Source organism: Tachyglossus aculeatus, chromosome 19, assembly GCF_015852505.1.
Source record: "Tachyglossus aculeatus isolate mTacAcu1 chromosome 19, mTacAcu1.pri, whole genome shotgun sequence".
In the NCBI taxonomy this organism is placed as follows: Eukaryota; Metazoa; Chordata; class Mammalia; order Monotremata; family Tachyglossidae; genus Tachyglossus; species Tachyglossus aculeatus.
Window position 1 is genome coordinate 14,601,496 of NC_052084.1, and position 20,828 is coordinate 14,622,323.

Below are 20,828 nucleotides of genomic sequence, written 5' to 3' on the forward strand. Positions count from 1 at the left end.
ACTTAGTAGAGTGTTCAGCACACAGTAAGTGCTCAATAAATACCACTGATTGATTGATCCTCTCCCAGGGCTTTGCTTCAACTATCAACTCAACAGAGGTGACTCCTAACTCCCCCATCTACCTCGCTAGTCCTGACCTCTCTCCTTCTCGGCAATCTCACATTTCCTCCCGCCTCCAAGATTCCTTTATAAGCATGACTTGCCAGCACCCCAAGCTCGATATGCCCCAAACTGAACGCCTCATCTTCCCTCCCGCATTCTGTGCTCCATCTAACTTTCCCAGTAGAGTTCACAAAACAACCGCCCTCTGTATCTCTGAGACCTGCAACACTGGCCCTCTCCTGGACCCCTCCCTCTCATTCAACACCCATATTCAATCCGTCCCCAAAGCACGTCGGTTTTTCCTCCTCAGCATTTCCATTCCTCTAAATCCAAACGGCCACCACGCTGGCCAAGGCCCCTGTCACATTCTGACTCGACTACTCCAAGTGCCTTCTCGCAGACCTCCCTGCTGCCAGTCTCGCCCCTCTCCAGTCCACACATCACTCTGATGCTCTACTCCTTTTTCCAAAAATGTCGTTCTGCACACTTCTCTCTACTCCTCAAAAATCCACTCCTCCCCATATCAAGCGGACACCCCGACTACTGGCTTCAAGGCACTCAATCAGCTCTCTACCTCTCACTTATCCACTCGATTCTCCCACTCCATCTCCAGCACACATGCTTTCTTCCTCTCAAGCCAACCTACTCACTGTGCCGCGTTCTTGCCTCTACTGCTGCCAACCTCCTCCTCATGCTCTTCCCCATGTATGAACCTCTCTCCCCCTTAAAACCCAACAGACTACAGTTCTCCCTATCGTCAAAGCCCTCCTGAAATCACATCTCCTCCAGAGGCCTTCCCAAACTTCTCACCTCCTCCGCTTATATCTCCCCAAATGTCACTGAAGCACCTATCTTACACTTCTATTACTTAAGCACTAACTCATGTTCACACACCCTTTTCCATCTTTCTCCTACTTGTCTCCCCCTGAGAAAGGGAAAATGTCTACTAATTCTATTGTATTCTTCCAAGCGCTTATGAGAGAAAGTGGTACCCAATAGGCACTCAGTGAATACTACGGACTGAGAAAACCCCATTTTCAGCAGGAGAGTTCCGCCCTACACCTGTGATCGTTTCACACACTCACAATGGGGTTTCCGTTTGCTGCTGAGAGTTAACGTCCCAGTATCCTGCCATATATGCAAAATCATTCTTCATGTTCAGCCACGTGCTCGGTGCGGTGGAAGGCTACTCCTTCCCAAATTTGGGGGGTACTCAGAGGGGACTCATTCAAGCCCACTGAAATTTGACCAATTTCAGGAAAGGTGTCTGGCTGACCCCGTGAGACTCAGGAATCACAAACCGGGCCTGGTCCTTGAAGGGCTCTTCTACAGGGAGATCAAAGCAGACTCTGCAACTCTTCCTCTCATCCAACTCATACTCCCTGGCTGCCTGCTTGAGCCAAACCAGTTGTTTTGGAATCTCGTCTGGAAACAAGATCCCACGGTCGGATTCTTGGGCACTAGGCACCAAGAAGAAGATTTATCTAGACACTGATCAGTCCCTTCCAATTCCGGAAGGTTGATTCGAACCCAGGTGAAGACACACCTTGAATTTGGGCCCTTCAGAAGATAACAGTTCTGAGCAAGAGAACCACCTCAAAGGATCAAACTGGATTTCTTCTTTTGTCTCATGTACCTTTACATTTATGTCAGTATTTTTTGGTGAGAAGTTGATATATGTCCTTGATTATTTTTACGGTAAAAATGGCCGAGGGAAACTATAAGGGCATTGATTTGTTTTATTTATTTATTTTAATTGCCCAGGGCCTAGATGGCTTGCAATACAGATCAAAATTAAGTTTTCTGAGAATCTAATTTTCAATGAATAATTGAATTCAGTCCCCACAATTAAAAGCGGTGCAGTATTTGTGTTTTAGAGGAAAATTATATTAGATTCACATAATCCTATTAGGGTCAAGCACATATTAGATCATATTAGATCTGGAACAGAAATATGCTGTATTGATTCCTTTCATGAATCATTTATGAAGCATGTGAGACAAAAAGAGACTGATATTCCCAACTGACTGCTAAAGGACTGCATCGGTGCAAAATGTAATAAAATGCACACCGGAAGACTCCACGTGGAACGGCAACAAGAAAGAGCCCGGACATCTCATAAACGCAGTCACAGCACCTGAATAAAAATTAAAATCTTCAAGCTGCAAAAGTAACCCCTGAGGTCATGTTGTCCACAAACCTGCCTTCGGGATAGTTCTGGGCCTTAAATCATCTCAGGCAGATCCATCACTATCCTATTTTTAAAGCATGCCAGGGCAGGAGAGCTCCTCTGAAATCAGTCACCCATTTCAAGGGTCTCCAGGCACATACAAGTCAGGAAGAGCTCTTCTTGATACTAACTTACATCCCTGATCCTGCCAAATGAGAGCCACCACTCTGCACCTAATAGGAAACAACACTCACGCCATGTTGCGACTGACAAGGTGGATTCCACGACTGCTTAAACAGCAGGACTCCGGCCAAGCTGATAAAGGCCCAAATTGGGCCACGCATTCTAAGTTTCACTAATATCATACCACTAATGATAAGTTTAGGCCTCTTGAAAGCCAATGTAGGAGGCCTGAAAGTATCATTTGCAAAATAACATCTTGAGTTGAACTGAACTGAAATCATCATCATCATCATCAATCGTATTTATTGAGCGCTTACTATGTGCAGAGCACTGTACTAAGTGCTTGGGAAGTACAAATTGGCAATATATAGAGACAGTCCCTACCCAACAGTGGGCTCACAGTCTAAAAGGGGGAGACAGAGAACAAAACCAAACATACTAACAAAATAAAATAAATAGAATAGATATGTACAAATAAAATAGAGTAATATGCACAAACATATGTACATATATACAGGTGCTGTGGGGAAGGGAAGGAGGTAAGATGGGGGGGACAGAGAGGGGGACGAGGGGGAGAGGAAGGAAGGGAATAATAATAAATTATATTTATAATAATTGAATTTATGATAATTTACAATGAATTTATAATTCATTATAATTTATAATGAAGTTATAATAATGAAATAATAATAATGGCATTTGTCAAGCGCTTACCATGTGCAAAGCAATGCTCCAAGCGCCAGGGGGATACAAGGTGATCAGGTTGTCCTGCACGGGGGGGCTCACAGTCACCACCCCCATTTTCCAGATGAGGTAACTGAGGCTCAGAGAAGTTAAGTGACTGGCCCAAGGTCACACGGCAGACATGAAATGACCGTAAAACACAAACACTGGTTCCAAAACCCAAGCCCCAAACGTAGACCTGGAATTTGTGGCAGTGTCCAATCTTGGAGTAAACAGACTATGCCCATCTCATTCTCTCAACCTTTCTATTTTCTCTTCCTCTGTATTGTTTCCTGGTGCTCTTTTTTTCCTCTCTTGCCCTTCTATCTATGAGTGTGTGTGTGTGCGCGTGTGTCCTTGGGTGTATCTGTCAACTTTCAGTCAATTAATCAATAAATTTACTGAGCACGTACTGTGTGCACAGCACTGTACCAAGTGCTTGAGAGAGGACAATACAATGGAGTGGGAGAGACACACTATAATAGACTAAGGATGCACAAAAGTGCTCTGGGCCTGAATGTGGGGCAAATGTCAAGTGATTAGAGGGGATGGATTCAAGTGCTTAGGTGATGCAGAAGGGAGAGAGTGTAAGGGAAATGAGGGCTTAGTCAAGGAAGCTTGCTTGGAAGCAATGTGATTTTAGGAGGGTTTTGAAAGAGAGGACCGTGATGGACTGTCACAGGCCAGAGGGAGGATGTGGGCAAGGGGTCGGTGGCAACATAGATGAACTATGTGATTGTTTCTTCTTGGTTTGTGAGCATGTTGCTTTGGGATCCCACATGGGTGCTTATGTACCAGTATATGTATATAAGCACATGTGCATCATGACTGTTTCAGGAGGAATGGGTATGTGTTTGCGGGGAGGTGAGAGTGTGAGAGCTGGTCAATAAGCCTAAGGGGAAAGGTCTATGTCTGTGGGGCAGTATGTGGGGAAGAGGAGGGAAATCAATGAATGTATAATTATCTGTGTGGTGTGTGGCTTCCTTTCATGCTAAACCAAATAATGCCACCACTGGACTGCAAAGGCAGCACAATGAAGAAGGCGATTTCCTTTCCTCTCCTACAGTTCCCTACAATTAGGTGTGTGTGCACCAGGTTTTCAATACAACTATTAGGGGGTGAAAGGGGGAAAGAGGAGGGGGGAAAGGAGGTTAAGAAGCAGGAGAAGAATGACGAGAAAGGAGGGACAGGAGGAGGAGGAGGAAAGAAGGAAAGGAAAGGTGGAAAGAGAGGGGCAGGTAAAAGGCAAATGAAATTCCACAATAACTACCAATAATTGTTATTTGTTAACTATGTGCCAGGCACTGTAGTAAGGGCTGGGGTAGATACAAGATAATCAGGATGGATATAGTCTCTCTCCTATGTGGACTCACAGTCTAAGGAGGGTAGAGGACAGGCATTTAGTCCCCATTTTACAGATAAGGAAACTGAGACCCAGAGAAGTTAGATGACTTGCCCAAGGCTTCTCTTACTGTTCTTTTTTTTTTTTAATGGTATTTGTTAAGTGCTTTCTGTGTGTCAGGCATTATACTAAGTGCTGGGGTAGATACAAGATCATCAGATTGGACACAGTCCTGTCCCACCTGGGGCTCAAAGACAAAGTCGGAGGGAGGAGGATTTAATCCTCATTTTACAGATGAAGTAACTGAGGCACGGAGACTGGCCCATGGTCATACAGCAGAGAAGTGGCAGAGAAGTGACAGAGCCAGGATGAGAACCCAGGTCCTCTGACTTCCAGCCTCGGGCTCTTCTCACTAGGACATGCTGCTTTTATTTCTGTTTCTACTGTACTCTCCTCCTATGCCGCCTAATGTAGTGCTTTCAACCAACTATTTATGAGAGCTTACTGTCTGCAGAGCACTGTAATAAGCACTTGGGAGAGTGCAGTGTAATAGTAATTTTATTTATTTATATTGATGTCTGTTTATTTGTATTGATGTCTGCCTCTCCCTGCCCAATACTGTAAGCTTGTTGTGGGCAGGATTGTCTCCCTTTATTGCTGTAGTGTACTTTCCCAGCACTTAGTACAGTGCTCTGCCCACAGTAAGTGTTCACTAAATATGACTGAATGAATTCATTCATTCGATCATATTTATTGAGCGCTGTGTGCAGAGCACTGTACTAAGCGCTTGGGAAGAACAAGTCGGCAACATATAGATACAATCCCTACCCAACAACGGGCTTACAGTCTAGAAGGGGGAGACAGACAACAAAACAAAACATGTAGACAGGTGTCAAATAGAATTATAGCTATATGCACATCATTAACAAAATAAATAACTCTAATGAGTATAGAATGAATGAAAGTTGCATTCCCTTCCCATGAGGAATTTCTAGTCTAGGGAGAAACAGATATTAATTAAAATAAATTAGACATATAAGTGCTTAGCAAACAATGTGCTCTTGAGCAATTAACTTCCCTTTCCTGCTGCCCTGGTGCCTTCTCTCCCTCTTCTTCTCTGCCCTCGCCCCACCTCAGCACTGCCGCCATTTAACTTGTCCTCACCAGACTGCAGTTAAGTGACTTGCCCAAGGTCACAGAGTAGGCAAGCAGCCAGGATTCGAACCCACGTCCTCTGCCTCTCAAACCCGTGCTCTTGCCACTAAGCCATGGTTGCTTCTCTACTAAGCCCACCTTCTCCTTCATCTGTATCGGGCCCTTACAGGAACGGCGGCAAGGGAAATTGAGATTAGATCTTCTGCATTATCAGAGTGCAGATGTTGGCCGACTACCAGAAACTCCTCCGCACGCTTCTAACTAGTGGGACAGCTGAACGACTCGAGGGCCGGGGAAGGAGCTGCCGTGGAGAAGCTTGGTGGAGAAGGGGCGGCGGAGGGCCCCGGCTGGGGTGAACCAGGGGGTGGTTGCCAAAGGATCTGGGTTCTGCATGGCTAGGGTGGCCACAAAGCCTCTGCCAGCACTAGTCCACTACCGGGAAGACTGCAAAGTCGTGCCACCGCCGACGTGTCTGATGCGGAAGTACGATCTCCCGACATGGAGGGCCTTAAGAAGACAATAATCCTTCTGGTATGTTCTGAGTGCGATCTTTCCTCGAGGCAAGAACACATACAAATAATCTATCAAAGTCTCTTCCAACCTAAGGATCTGCTATTTAGCAAGAAAAACAAACTTCTCAATCTTCCCTTAATCTCAAACCCTAGAAGGCACACCAGGTCTGGAGAATATAACAATCTTTCTCTAAGCTAGTTAGTTATACCCTGGTTAGAACATAGGGATTCAGAAATTCAGGTCTCTCTACAAATCAACAGTGCCATAATCATGTTCCGCTAACGGGGAGTTTGCCGGGGCTGAACCGCTGACTTGCCAAAGTGGCACTGCCTAGAGCACGGCAGTTTTAATCAAGTTAAACGGAATAATCAAAAAAGCATTCATTTGGTTAGTCTTCCTAGCTCAGTGGGCTTCCTTGCTCTCTTCCTTCCTGTAAATAGAATTCCAGGCTCCTCCCCCTGAAGCAAGACAGGTTAGAAGGGAAACTGAAAAGGCTTTTCATACCACACGTCTCAAAGTGAAAAAGTGAAATGGGTGAAATTAGGGCAGTTACTGAGCTGAGCCAAACCTTTTTCTTCATGCCAGTTACCTGCCCTTTCTCAAACTAACCCCGGTAAACCTGCTCCTCTCTCACCTCCACAGAATCAAAGTTCCCTCTCTCCTCTGATCCCAGCTCTGAAGTAGGTCCTGGACCTAGACTAGAGGTCAATTTAGCTTTCTATTCCATTTTCTTTACAAGTGAGTATGGGAAAAGCTATTCAGGAAAGCTAAATGGGCCCTTATCCATTATATTTACTCACATGATTGGCTCATTTTGCAAACTTTTTGTGACCCCCAAACTGGGGACTATTAGGTGGGGAATTGAGTCTAGCAATAAGGGGAGCAGGAAAAAAAAAAACCAAGGAGCTGAAAAGGAAGAGAAGTGCTGCATACAATAGGCCCTCGATGAATCAATCAATCAATCAATCATATTTATTGAGCGCTTACTGTGTGCAGAGCACTGTACTAAGTGCTTGGGAAGTACAAGTTGGGAACATATAGAGACGGTCCCTACTCAACAGTGGGCTCAACAGCCAGCCCCATCTGCAGCTATCTCCTTCCTAACCCTTTTCTTCAATCAATCAATCAATCAGTCGTATTTATTGAGCGCTTACTGTGTGCAGAGCACTGTACTAAGCGCTTGGGAAGTACAAGTTGGCAACATATAGAGACAGTCCCTACCCAACAGTGGGCTCACAGTCTAGAAGACTAACCCTTTTCTCCCCACCCGACCAGACCCGAATCTGTATTCTGACCCTTCTCTTTTTTCTACACCTGCCACTCAGCTATCACTGCTTACAAAAATCTTTTGTTTCCTCCTCAAAAATTGGAGGCAGAGGAGGAATTATGTGGTAGAAGCAATTAAGCAAATAAATAAAGAGTGTCTAAACCTTCTACACCTGATTGTAGAAGGTGTATTGTAGGTGTATTGAAGGTCAATACAATGTATTGACCAAGCCCCGAATACTATTTATATTCCCCTTATTGCCTCTATCGAGAGAGGTTCATTTGGGATCTCCCTCAAAGAACTAAAGCCAGGTAAAAATCAGCAATACTGAAAGCCCTAACTCTTAATTACATTATGTCATGTGGACAACTGAAATCCACAGTTTCATTTTTGTCAGTAATTAAAACGTCCACACTCCATATATCCTAAACTACACAAAACACTGAAAGGAGGCACACAGGACAGGTATGATTTGTTTTCAATCCCGAAAATCTAGAAGCGTCGTGAACTACCCTCAGTGTTCTGAGCAGCTGAAAACAGGACTCTTACCCTTTCCATGCCCCTTTAACTTTATCTGATGAGGAGGAGCAGGATTGCTTTATTCCTGGGTATTACTAAAAGTGATAGAAATGCATTCTCTAAAAGTGTATGAAAACGATAAAGGTTGCAACCTCAGTGGCAGGTGACCATATCTAAGGAACTCTCATGTAGTGTAATGTCAGCTGGAATTGGGGCTGCCCAGGCTTCCCTTAGGAGTTTCCTCCTCCTCATAATAATAATAATAACAATGGTATTTGTTAAGCACTGACTATGTGCCAAGCACTGTTCTAAGCACTAAGGTAGGCACAAGGTAATCACGTCATCTCATGTGGGGCGCTCAGTTTTTTTTCCCATTTTAAAGAGGAGGTAACTGAAGCACAGAGAAGTCAAGTGACTTACCCAAAATCACACAGATGACATGTGGTAGAGCCGGGATTAGAACCCACAACCTCTGACTCCCAAGCAGGTGCTCTTTCCACTAAGCCATGCTACTTCTTAACCACCATCCCAGGAGCGGGGTGGGCAAAAGGGACCCTTCCTTAAGTAAGAACGCAGAAAGGTTGTGATTGTTAAAATAGGGATGGCACTGCTAGGGGAGGTGAGGAGCCTGACCGCTGTTCCATTAAGCAAGATGGTACTGTTGCTATTATTGATGCCGATTTACTGTTTTTTGCTATATTTGCTCCACTGCTTCTTTCCATGTGTGTCTGTGGCCTGGTTCTCCCTTTTAAGATTCATTCATTCATTCAATCATACTTACTGAGCGCTTACTATGTGCAGAGCACTGTACTGAGTGCTTAATACTGTGGGCTCACTAGGATCCAAGGGACCGTATCTGAGGAAACATTCTTGAATCTTTCCTCAGGACCTTGTACAGTGCTTGCTACAGAGTTAGCACTGACCAAAAGACATAAATAGCTGCAATTTGTGTATTATAATCAGATTTACACTTCTGTATTATTTCTATGTAAAATATGCTCTACAAATTCACAGCCACATAAAAATCACAGAATAAAAACATCCGAGAGAATTAGGAAAACATTTACAAAGTTTAATGCCAAAAAACATCCTTTGGGTAAATTGCATAAGTGATGTAGCCAGAGTACACTTTCAAGAGATAATGGAGTGGAGAACAATTAAAGAGAAATTGAGTATATTAACTGGTCACAAAAAGTAAAGTGGAAAAAGTCTGCACTTCCAAACTAAACAAAATACCTTCATACATGCCCCAAAAGACCAAAACTACAAACTGGCAATTTATCATCCTTGCTGCTACTGCTACCAATGCATCAAAACTGCACTGCACCAAAGTAAACTTTTTAGTGGAAAGACTGAATTCAGCTTGCAACTCTCTGAGGTACTTTTCTAACAATCTTGTGAGGAAGAAAGACTTATGACTACATCAAGTCCATTTTGTAGATGAAAAGACTGAAGTTGGAAGCCTCAAACAATAGTATCCATTCATACTGCGGTTTACTACACAGTAGATGTTCAATAAATACCACTGACTGATTTGCTTGAGAATGAATTCCATTTCACTCTCCTGATCCACCAACATGACAATTTTGGCTAGCATTAATATTTTTCAGGAGAAAGGGTCCCCAAAAACCCACTTGTGGGGCCCCATGACCAAAATATTACTTTACTGTTTGTACTTTCATTTCTCACCTCAGATTGCTCTGGCATTTCTGTTTTAACACTATTTTCCCACAGTGCATCTAAACAGGTAGATTTTACAAACAAAATGTTACCTGTTACTGTATAATGCAGGTTGGCTTTTCAGCATATCCTCTGGAGTCAGCGTCTAAGGGTAAATAAAGAGAAAGATACTAAGGATCTCTTAAATTATCTTCGTCACCAGCACCACAGACAGTATAAAGCACTTTTATGCAGAGCACTTACCAGCCACGTAATAAATTTAAACACACCAGAAACATTTGTAGATTCTTAAGAGATTTTAGAGGAGTAATATATACCTGCATTCAGGCAAACAAAAGCTGCTTTTAATTATTGACTGAAAACATTCCAATTTATTTGTCTCACAACATCCCAAGGGGATGGGGAGGGATTACAGATGGAAAACCTGAAAGAAGTCCAGAGAGGTAAAGTGGAGAAAAAAATTCAGTGTCAGAACCCAGTATAGATTGTTAACTCAATATTCCTTCGCCTTCACCATGCTACATTTGCCTTACTATAATAAACTATTGAGCGCAATGGATTCATTCAATCCAATTTATTGAGTGCTTACCGTATGCAGAGTATTTTACTAGGCCCTTGGGAGAGTATAATATAACGATAAACAGACATTCCCGGCCCAAAACAAGCTTACAGTCTAAAGGGATGTTTTACTATGTGGACAGTGATTTCCATTTTGAGAGTCTTGATATTTAATCAAATCCCAAACAAATTGGGATCTCAGGGGAAGCAGGAATGGAACCCCTCTGGGGCAGGAACTGCCCAAGTCTAGAGTGGAAACCCATTCCAGAGCAGCGCCAGACCAGACCCACCCTATTTCAGATTTCCAGTGCCAGGAATCCCCGGAAAAGTTCTGAGACCACCCCTCGGAAAGGGCAATCAATGACTGTGTCATGCCAATTTGTACTTCCCAAGCGCTTAGTACAGTGCTCTGCACATAGTAAGCGCTCAATAAATACGATTGATGATGATGATGATGATGTTTCAAGATACTACAAATTTTCCTTTGTTTCATTGACCTTTCACTGCAAAGAAAGCAGAGGGTATTTCAGGGCCTCGGAGTGAAGAATGGAATAGAAAGTGGGGGCAAGAAGGAAATAATAATAATAATGGCATTTGTTAAGTGCTTACTATGTGCAAAGCACTGTTCTAAGCACTGGGGGGATACAAGATGATCAGGTTGGGCCACGCAGGGTTCACAGTCTTAATCCCCATTTTACAGATGAAGTCACTGAGGCTCAGAGAAGTTACTTGCCCAAGGCCACACAGCAGGCATGTGGCAGAGCCGGGACAGATGCCAAATTGTCAGTGTCAGGTAGTAAATTACTTTGGTGGCCCCAAATTATCCAAAGGGGCTGAGATCCTAACAGAGATTCATTCATTCATTCAATCATATTTATTGAGCGCTTACTGTGTGCACAGCACTGTACTAAGCGCTTGGGGAGTACAAGTTGGCAACATATAGAGATGGTCCCTACCCAACAACAGGCTCATGAAGACCAAACCTGGAACAGAAAGGCCCAAGGAGTCAATAAAGTAGCTGTTGATGCCTAGCTACCAGGACTGAACTCCCTCAGAGGACATTTGCCCAGAGGCCCATGGGATACACATTCTGTCCCCTCCAGAATCAATCAATCGTATTTATTGAGCGCTTACTGTGTGCAGAGCACTGTACTAAGCGCTTGGGGAGTACAAGTTGGCAACATATAGAGACGGTCCCTACCCAACAACGGGCTCATGAAGACCAAACCTGGAACGGAAAGGTCCAAGGAGTCAATAAAGTAACTGTTGATGCCTAGCTACCACGACTGAACTCCCTCGGAGGACATTTGCCCAGAGGCCCATGGGGATACATGTATATATGTTTGTACATATTTATTACTCTATTTATTTATTTTATTTGTACATATCTATTCTATTTATTTTATTTTGTTAGTATGTTTGGTTTTGTTCTCTGTCTCCCCCTTTTAGACTGTGAGCCCACTGTTGGGTAGGGACTGTCTCTATATGTTGCCAATTTGGACTTCCCAAGCGCTTAGTACAGTGCTCTGCACATAGTAAGCGCTCAATAAATACGATTGATGATGATGATGATGATGATGATACACATTCTGTTCCCTCCAGAAGCAAGTAAAGGATGAAAGAGAGGGGAGAGAAGCAGCAGCCCTCCGCCACCCCTGCCCTCAAGGGAATTCACCACCGCCCAGGAGGCTCGGCTAGAGGCCCAGCAATCCATGATTTCGCCCCGCCTGCTAGGAGAACTTAATCATACTCTTCTGGAATGAGGAGAGACAAGATGACATTGAGGGTCCACTCCAGCTCCTATGAACCCACAGGCACAAGGATCCTGCTAAAAGCACCTGAGAGGAGACTGGGCCAGAGTGGACGCCTCTCCTGTGTTGACCCAAGTGGTCCGGGGAGAGAATGATGAAGGATTTCCATGAAAGGGAGGGAGGAAAAAAAAATGAAACGAGGAAAACTTTCATGTGGATAACGGGTGAAGTAAAAGCATACGAGCTCTCTCAAAATGAATGTTTTAAAGTGCGCTTTTACACTTGAAGCAGGCCCCAAACAGGAAGTTTGTGACAAATTTAAAAAACCAAAGACGGCAAGAGATTTAAAGGAGCAGGTAACAACCAAAAAGAGAACAGGCTGAAAAGCACTTATCTGGTAGAGATGAGAGCTTCAGCTACTTCATATTAATCAACCATCCCTGCTCTTCTTTTCCAGCACCCTCCCTCATCTCCCTCCATCCAACCATTTTCCCACCCCTTGTGCCACTCCCTCACTCCTCCGCAGCCCCAATCCTGTCATATGTACTCTCCCAAGTTCTGAGTATAGAGCTTGGCACATAGTAAGTGCTCAATTCCACTGACTGATTGGCAGGTCTACCCAGGAAAACCCTACCTCTACAGAGATTTTTTTAAGGTATTTGTTAATCAATTACCCTTTGCCAGGCACTGTACTAAGCACTGGGGTAGACATTAGCTATTCAGATTGGACACAGTCCACGTCTCACAAGGGGCTCACACTTTTAATCTCCATTCTACATGTGGGGGAACTGAGGTACAGAGAAGTGAAATGACTTATCCAAGATCACACAGTAAGCAAGTGACAGAACTGGGATTAGAAACTAGGTCCTTCTGACACCCAGGCTTGTGCTCTATCTACTAGGCCACACTGTTTCTCAATACAAGAGATTTGTCTTGCATTTACTATTTTAGGTGGGTAGAAGTGCATGCCATGCTCATTTTCACAGTTTGGAGAAGTGAGGCACTCTCCCAACTGAGTGGGAGAGGCAAGATTAGAACTTCCAGCTCCAGGGTTTCCTCCTGGTCACTTAGCTACTGTGCCATTTTACTTTCTTTTTTTCCTCAACTCCTTCCCTGAAAAGCTTCTACTTTCCTCAAAGTTCAATGGATCTTTCACAGAAAATGTTTCAAAATTCAGCAGGCAACTCTGCCTGGGGTCACGGACCGAGCCACTGACTGACCCAGACTGAGCCCCTTCTTTCCTCTCCCCCTCGTCCCCCTCTCCATCCCCGTCTTACCTCCTTCCCTTCCCCACAGCACCTGTATATATGTATATATGGTTGTACATATTTATTACTCTATTTATTTATTTATTTATTTATTTTACTTGTACATCTCTATCCTACTTATTTTATTTTGTTGGTATGTTTGGTTCTGTTCTCTGTCTCCCCCTTTTAGACTGTGAGCCCACTGTTGGGTAGGGACTGTCTCTATGTGATGCCAATTTGTACTTCCCAAGCGCTTAGTACAGTGCTCTGCACATAGTAAGCGCTCAATAAATATGATTGATTGATTGATTGATTGATTGACCGGAGGGGTCCTGTAGAAGACTAAATGTGAATAAGCCCAGACCACTTCATCTCACACTACTATCATATTCTTTATCCAAATTAAAGTGATTAATCGTTTAACCAGGCTATCCTGAGAAAAGCTAACAAAAATGTTGAAGTGCGGGACTTCTCTAGATCCTCCTACCAGCTTCAGAATCGGGATTCTCCGAAATGTAATTCCCTCTTTCACACTGGGTGTACTCTGCTCGTGTCCACAGACAAACAGAGCTGCAATGTGCTCAGAGCGGTCTCCTCTGAACAATGCAGGTAGGTTCTCAAGGTCTGCAGCTACAAAGGGGGTATCCGCAGGCTGCAGGCTCAACCAAACAATGTTCTTTATTGAGTGATTACTGTGCAAAGCGTTGCACTAGGTGAGTGGGAGAGTACTGAACAATTAAGGTGGTAGAAACAAGAAAAACAATCCAGAAGACGGAGGAAGGTTTGGGTGAGGCTAAGCAATAATTCAAGATGGGGTCGCCAGATTTCGGTAGAGTAAATGCTTCTGGAGAGTCTCATGACGTATTAATAATCAGGTTTTTTGTTAAGCTCTTACTATATGTCTAGGACAGTACTAAGCAGTGGGGTAGATGCAAGATAAAGAGGCTATACATAGTCTCCCCTCCCCTCTCTTTGCTGTACATTTTGCTACAGAAGATCTGGGTCACTGACTGAAAGTGAGTAAATGGGAAAAGAGGACGTGAACTCCTTGTGGGCAGGGATCATTCTATGTATTTTATTTTGTTAGTATGTTTGGTTTTGTTCTCTGTCTCCCCCTTCTAGACTGTGAGCCCACTGTTGGGTAGGGACTGTCTCTATATGTTGCCAACTTGTACTTCCCAAGCGCTTAGTACAGTGCTTTGCACACAGTAAGCACTCAATAAACACGACTGATTGATTGATTGATTACTGGCTCTACTGGGTTGAACTCTCCATGCATTTAATGTAGTGCTCTGCACACAGGAAGCATTTAATAAATATTAATGGCTGATTGATTGAGAGAGAAAAAAAAATCAAGAAGTGGCCGCCTCCTGGATAAGGCTTGATAAACTTCAGCATTAAAACTGTCTGAGAACAGACTTCCCCATCAATGGCAGTGAGTGCAAATATTTTTGTGTGCCCCCTTACTTCATATGCCTGACTGTCCTTGGGAAAATTTTAGATGAGACCACAGAACTAAACCCTCAAGAGCTATGTTGCAAAGCCTGGGATGAAGTCAGTTCAACTTGCAGATTCCACCTCTGTGAAGCAGCTCAACAAACTCCTCTCGTTGTTCAGTAAATCCGCGCCACTAAAAAATAATGACAACAATAACAACAACAATAGGCCTTCTCTGACTAAGCCCTCCTTTCCTTTTCTCTGATTCCCTTCTGTGTCATCCTGACTTGCTCCCTTTATTCATCCCCCCTTTCAGTCCCTCAGCAGTTCTGTACATATCTGTAATTTATTTATTTATTTATATTAATGCCTGTCTCCCCTTCTAGACTGTACGCTCGCTGTGGACAGGGGATGTTTCTGTTTATTGTTATACTGTAATAATAACGATGGCATTTATTAAGCGCTTACTATGTGCAAAGCACTGTTCTAAGCGCTGGATGATAATGATGGTATTTGTTAAGCGCTTACTATGTGCCAAGCACTGTTCTAAGTGCTGGGGGAGATACAAGGTAATCAGGTTGTCCCCCGTGGGGCTCACAGTCTTCATCCCCATTTTACAGATGAGGGAACTGCAGCACAGAGAAGTTAACTGACTTGCCCAAAGTCACACAGCTGACAAGTTGTGGAGCCACGCTCCCAAGCGCTTAGTATAGTGCTTTGTACACAGCAAGTGCACTGTAAATATGACTAATAACTGCTGAGCTATTACTCTATGCCAAGAATGACATTAAATGCTGGGGGAGACACAAGATAATGAGGCTGGATTATTATTTTTGCTATGGCTTCACTGTCACGCTGACCATGGAGCTGTCACAAAGAACTCCACTTCCTCAGCTTGAATTTTCTCATCTAAAAAGTAAATTTCCACAGCCTTTCTTGCTAACTATATACAAGGGACTGTGGGCCCAGCACTGGCCTTCACAACAACACAAGCACTTTAAGGCAAATTTCACCATCAGTGGTGTTTCTTCGAATACAAAGGACAATGAGATAAAGATAGCTCCCACTGTCCTTTGTCCTCCGGAAAAACATAAATGATACAAGGAACCAAGTGGAAGAAAAGGCGGCATTTTGTAAAATGCTTTGTAGATCTGGGGCTTTGCTGTTGTCATCAAAAAACAATGAGCACCTAATATGGGCTTAACACTATGCCTTCACAAGACTGCAATGCAAGAACACATGTTCCTGTTCCAAATTTACAATCCGACCGGGGATGAGACAAAATGACAGATTGCCATCTGGGTAAACTAACCAAGTCTTAGTAGATTTTAGAACTCAAGGAAATGACCAGGTTCAAGATCAGCTACAGGGAGTTTCCCCACACCTTTTCTGACCATATTTGCCGAATTATCAATTCCCGCTCATCAAAATACCCTCTCGCCACCAGTATATTACATGACATATCACCGACAAGCAAGCTAATCCAACCATCAATTCCTCCCACAACAGTAAGATTCCTCATCCAAAGCATCCTATTACTTGTATGAAAAAGACAATGGAAAAGTTAAACCTCAAGGAACAACCTCAAGGCAACAACTACCCTCAAGTTGGGAATTCTCTATAGGAAATAACTCTGGTTCGGTCCTCTGAAACATCCATTCTGGGGCAAACAACATCTTAAAGCACAGAAAGAGCCTAACACAAAGACACAGTGTTCTGTCCCTTAAAAATTGGTTTCAATGCACCACCTGTTGGTTTTCACCCTGATTCCATGGGGGAAAAACAGCCTTCCCTCAAATCACATCCAACACTGTGTTTTTGAAATGTGGTCTCATGACTACAAAATATTGACTGAGCACAACAGCAGACTCGCCACCAGCATATTACATGACATATCACCGTCAAGCAAGCTAATCCAACCATCAATTCCTCCCACAACAGTAGGATTCCTCATCCAAAGCATCCTATTACTTGTATGAAAAAGACAATGGAAAAGTTAAACCTCAAGGAACAACCTCAAGGCAACAACTAATTTTCCTCAAGTTGGGAATTCTCTCTCTATAGGAAATAACTCTGGTTCAGTCCTCTGAAACATTCATTCTGGGGCAAACAACATCTTAAAGCACAGAAAGAGCCTAACAACACAAAGACACAGTGTTCTTCCCTTTAAAAATTGGTTTCAATGCACCACCTGTTGGTCTTCACCCTGCTTCCATGGGGGAAAAACTGCCTTCCCTCAAATCACATCCAACACCGTGTTTTTGAAATGTGGTCTCATGACTACAAAATATTGACTGAGCACAACAGCAGACCCAAGTAGGACGAGGCACAGAGCTGGACCTGGTCTCTGCCCAAAAGTCTCCACATAACACGGGTGAAAAGCAAAGTCTTCTCACTTCCACATCCATGGAACCACACAGAGAATGTGACTCAGAGTTGTTTTAGCAAATGTACTGGACTTGCCATTCTCTGGAGCCAAAATTTAGCTCAAAGGACTGAGGCCAAAGAAACTGTTGGTTCATTAAGGAAGTGCCAGGCACGTGGAATTAAAGATTTTTTTTTTCTCCCCCCTCAGAAGCTGGTACATTGCGGGCTTCTTAATGCGGGGAAAGTCCCACTCCTGACTGTTAAGAGGAAGACAGGCAACTAAATAAAACAACTCTCCATGGCTGATCAGAAATCTAAAGTCTAATTCAGGAAACCTCAGATGGGCTTAGTGGATGTGGCATACGGCAAGCAGAAATCCTCGGTGGCACTTCCCCTCCTGCTATAACCTGCCTCATTTGGAACTAAAAAGTTTGCCGTTTTTTAATTTCTTAGACTATAGTATCTACTTTATTCTTTTTTAATTCAAGTCCTTCCAACTAATGACTGTCATTTCCTCATCCCTTTTCAGGCCATCCTCTCAGTTTTCCATTTCCTCTTTTTAAAGTGGTCATTTCTTTCAACCGCTCTTTTTGGCTGTAAATGACACCAAACACTGCTTGCTTCTACTCAGAACGGTTTGAGTTGCTCGATAGGGAGAATTTAAACAATAGGCAAAGCAGCAGTCATAAAATTTGATCTGAAAGTGACAGATCTCAGCACCTTGGAAATCCACCCCCTTTTTCTCCTCACCAAAAAATAGCCAATGCTTCTGTCCATGGATCTCCCTCACAACTACTTCAATCAACACTAATGTTCACTTTGCTGCATTCATTGCAAATATATACTGTTTAATACAATATACAACCGTATACTGCTTAATCCCCCACCCTGGCAAACCCTTTCCATTTGCCAGACCTCCCCCTTCAAAGTCTCAATCAATTCAATAAAAAATTCTAGCGTTTCTCTCTGTTCTCCCCCACCTGGGGGATTATCCAAATGTCAAGTGAAAGCATGCTACTAGTCAGTGGCCACAAACCAGTATACGTGACAGACTGTGCCTCATAATTCAAAATATTTACGAGAGAATTGGAAATGGAAGCTGAGCGGTTTACAAGGTTCTCAGAGAAAGCCAGAACGCAGAAAGGGAGGGCAGAGAGAAGCAAGAAGAACTTTAAAGCCGATAAACTTAGATGGTTGATACTGAGTCAAGAGATTTAGGGCCAATAAGTCGATTTTGTATAGCCGGGATAAAAACAAACAGAAAAAAAATTGCTAGCTCTAAACTACATCTTCATACCCTGCGGGATAGCAGTTGGGTGGTAACAGCTAACCAAAGTAGCCAGACTAGTTAAAAGTAAATGTGATGTGTCAATTCGATTCGTGTACTGCATATAAAGCAGAGATATTCAAACCGAAACCAGTTCAATCTTGTGATCTCTTACAGGTTAAGGCTTAAAAAAAAAGATAGAGGGGCAAATAATAAAGTGACGCTGAGCGAACTTGCTTTTTTCTTAGCTGTCACACTAATTTCCAAAGCACATTCACCCTGACATTAAAACTATTTTATATTCATACTCCTGCTACAGCTTCCAATAACTCTAAATTTAGTGGGTTTTTATAAACTCAACATACAAATTTGCATTAGCTTGAAACTGGGACTTCCACATATCCAGCTACGAGTTAAACATTTATTTACTAGTCAGTCAGTCAACCGTATTTATTGAGCACTTACTGTGTGCAGAGTACTGTACTAAGCCCTTGGGAGAGTACAATTTAACACTAAACAGACATAGTCCCTGCCCACACTCAGCTTACAGTTTAGATGGGGAGACGGACGATAATATAAATAAATTACATATATGCACTTAGGTCTTGTGGGACTGGCGGGCAGTACAGTGTGTGTTGGGGGTGGGGGAGAGATGAATAAAGGGAGCATGTCAGGGCAACACAGAAGGGATTGGGAGAAGAGGAATAGAGGGATTAGGGAGGGAAGACCTCTTGGAGGAGATGTGCCTTCAATAAGGCTTTGAACGGGGAGGAGGAGAGTAACTGTCTGTCGGATATGAAGGGGGAAGGCGTTCCAAACCAGAGGCAGGAAATGGACGAGGGGCCAGTGGTGAGATAGACAAAATTCCTTCCATCTCCACCTCAATCTACCCAGCACCCTCTCCCTATACCCAAGCAGATTCCTTTTTTAACAGTGTATTATTTTCCTATAAAAGAGGTAGGCATATTACACTGATTTGATAACTTACAGTCTCATATAAACAGGTTTGGGGTACAAAATTGAGTTTTCTCTAGAACTCTTTCAATCAATCGGTCTATCGATCAATGGTATTTATTGAGCGCTTACTGGGTGCAGAACACCATATGAAGCATTTGGAAAAGAACAATATAACAGAGCCGGTAGACATGATCCCTGCCCACTAAGAGCATTTCACAAAGCATATGAATCCACCAAATGAATGGCCTCTGCAAAGCATTTACCATACTTGGAGACGAAACTTTTACCCTGTTTTCTTTTAGCTCTGGCATAGCTTATACAGAGCAAGGAGGGGGGAAGTGTGCCGGGGGAGGGAACCAGCGATCGACAGTATGGGTGCTACCAGCCCGAAGTATTTTGGTTCCTCAAGCGATTTTTTTTTTAAATCAGCCCCCATTTGAGCACTGTAACCTGTGGCTGTGGCAGATAACATCGACTTTGTGCTTGCATAATTGATAACCTAAAGAAATCTGCTTCTCCCTTTGGTTCCTGGGAAGCAGGGTTGCTTAGTGGAAAGAGCAGGGGCCTGGGAGAAAGAAGACGTGGGTTCTAATCCCAGCTCCGCAATTTATCCTGTGTCAGAAACTTAACTTCTCTGTGCCTCAGTTCCTTCATCCGCAAAATGGGGATTCAGTACCTGTTCTCCCACCTACTTAGACTGTTAAACCCCACGTGGGACAGGGACTGTGTCAGATCTGGTGATCTCGTATCTACTCCAATGCTTACTACAGTGCTTGGCACATAGTAAGCGTGTAACAAATACCACAATTATTATTGTTATTCTCCCATAGCTTGGGCTGGCCCTGGTACTTAACTTACTCTCCAAACCCCTGAGTTTGGAATAGTTAGTATTCATTTTTTTAAAAGGAGCAACAGACTAAATCACATACATTACAATCCTCTAATCATCATCATCATCATCAATCGCATTTATTGAGCGCTTACTATGTGCAGAGCACTGTACTAAGCGCTTGGGAAGTACAAATTGGCAACATATAGAGACAGTCCCTACCCAACATTGGGCTCACAGTCTACAAGGGAGAGACGGAGAACAAAACCAAACATACTAACCAAATAAAATAAATAGAATAGATATGTACAAGTAAAATAAATAAATAGAGTAATAAATATGTACAAACATATATACATATATACAGGTGCTGTGGGGAAGGGAAGGAGGTAAGATGGGGGGATGGAGAGGGGGACGAGGGGGAGAGGAAGGAAGGGGCTCAGTCTGGGAAGGCCTCCTGGAGGAGGTGAGCTCTCAGTAGGGCCTTGAAGGGAGGAAGAGTAAGCGTGGCACATAGTAAGCGTTTAACAAATACCACAATTATTATTATTATTCTCCCATAGCTTGGGCTGGCCCTGGTACTTAACTTACTCTCCAAACCCCTGAGTTTGGAATAGTTAGTATTCATTTTTTTTAAAAGGAGCAACAGACTAAATCACATACATTACAATCCTCTAATCAGACTGTTAAATTTTTACTAAGGATTTTCAATTGCCCATCTTGATCATGTCTTCTTGGGCTTTTTCCATTTCAGTGATTGA

The 20,828-nt window shown here is 43.3% G+C and overlaps 1 long non-coding RNA gene across 1 annotated transcript in view; it reads right to left on the minus strand.

Annotated features, from left to right (window-relative positions):
* LOC119940997 overlaps positions 1-9,804 on the minus strand; it is a 68,017-nt gene extending 58,213 nt beyond the window's left edge. The window contains exon 1 of the long non-coding RNA XR_005455071.1: positions 9,747-9,804. This is a non-coding gene — a long non-coding RNA (uncharacterized LOC119940997). The remainder of the gene's footprint in view (positions 1-9,746) is intronic.
* Positions 9,805-20,828: the final 11,024 nt, after the last annotated feature.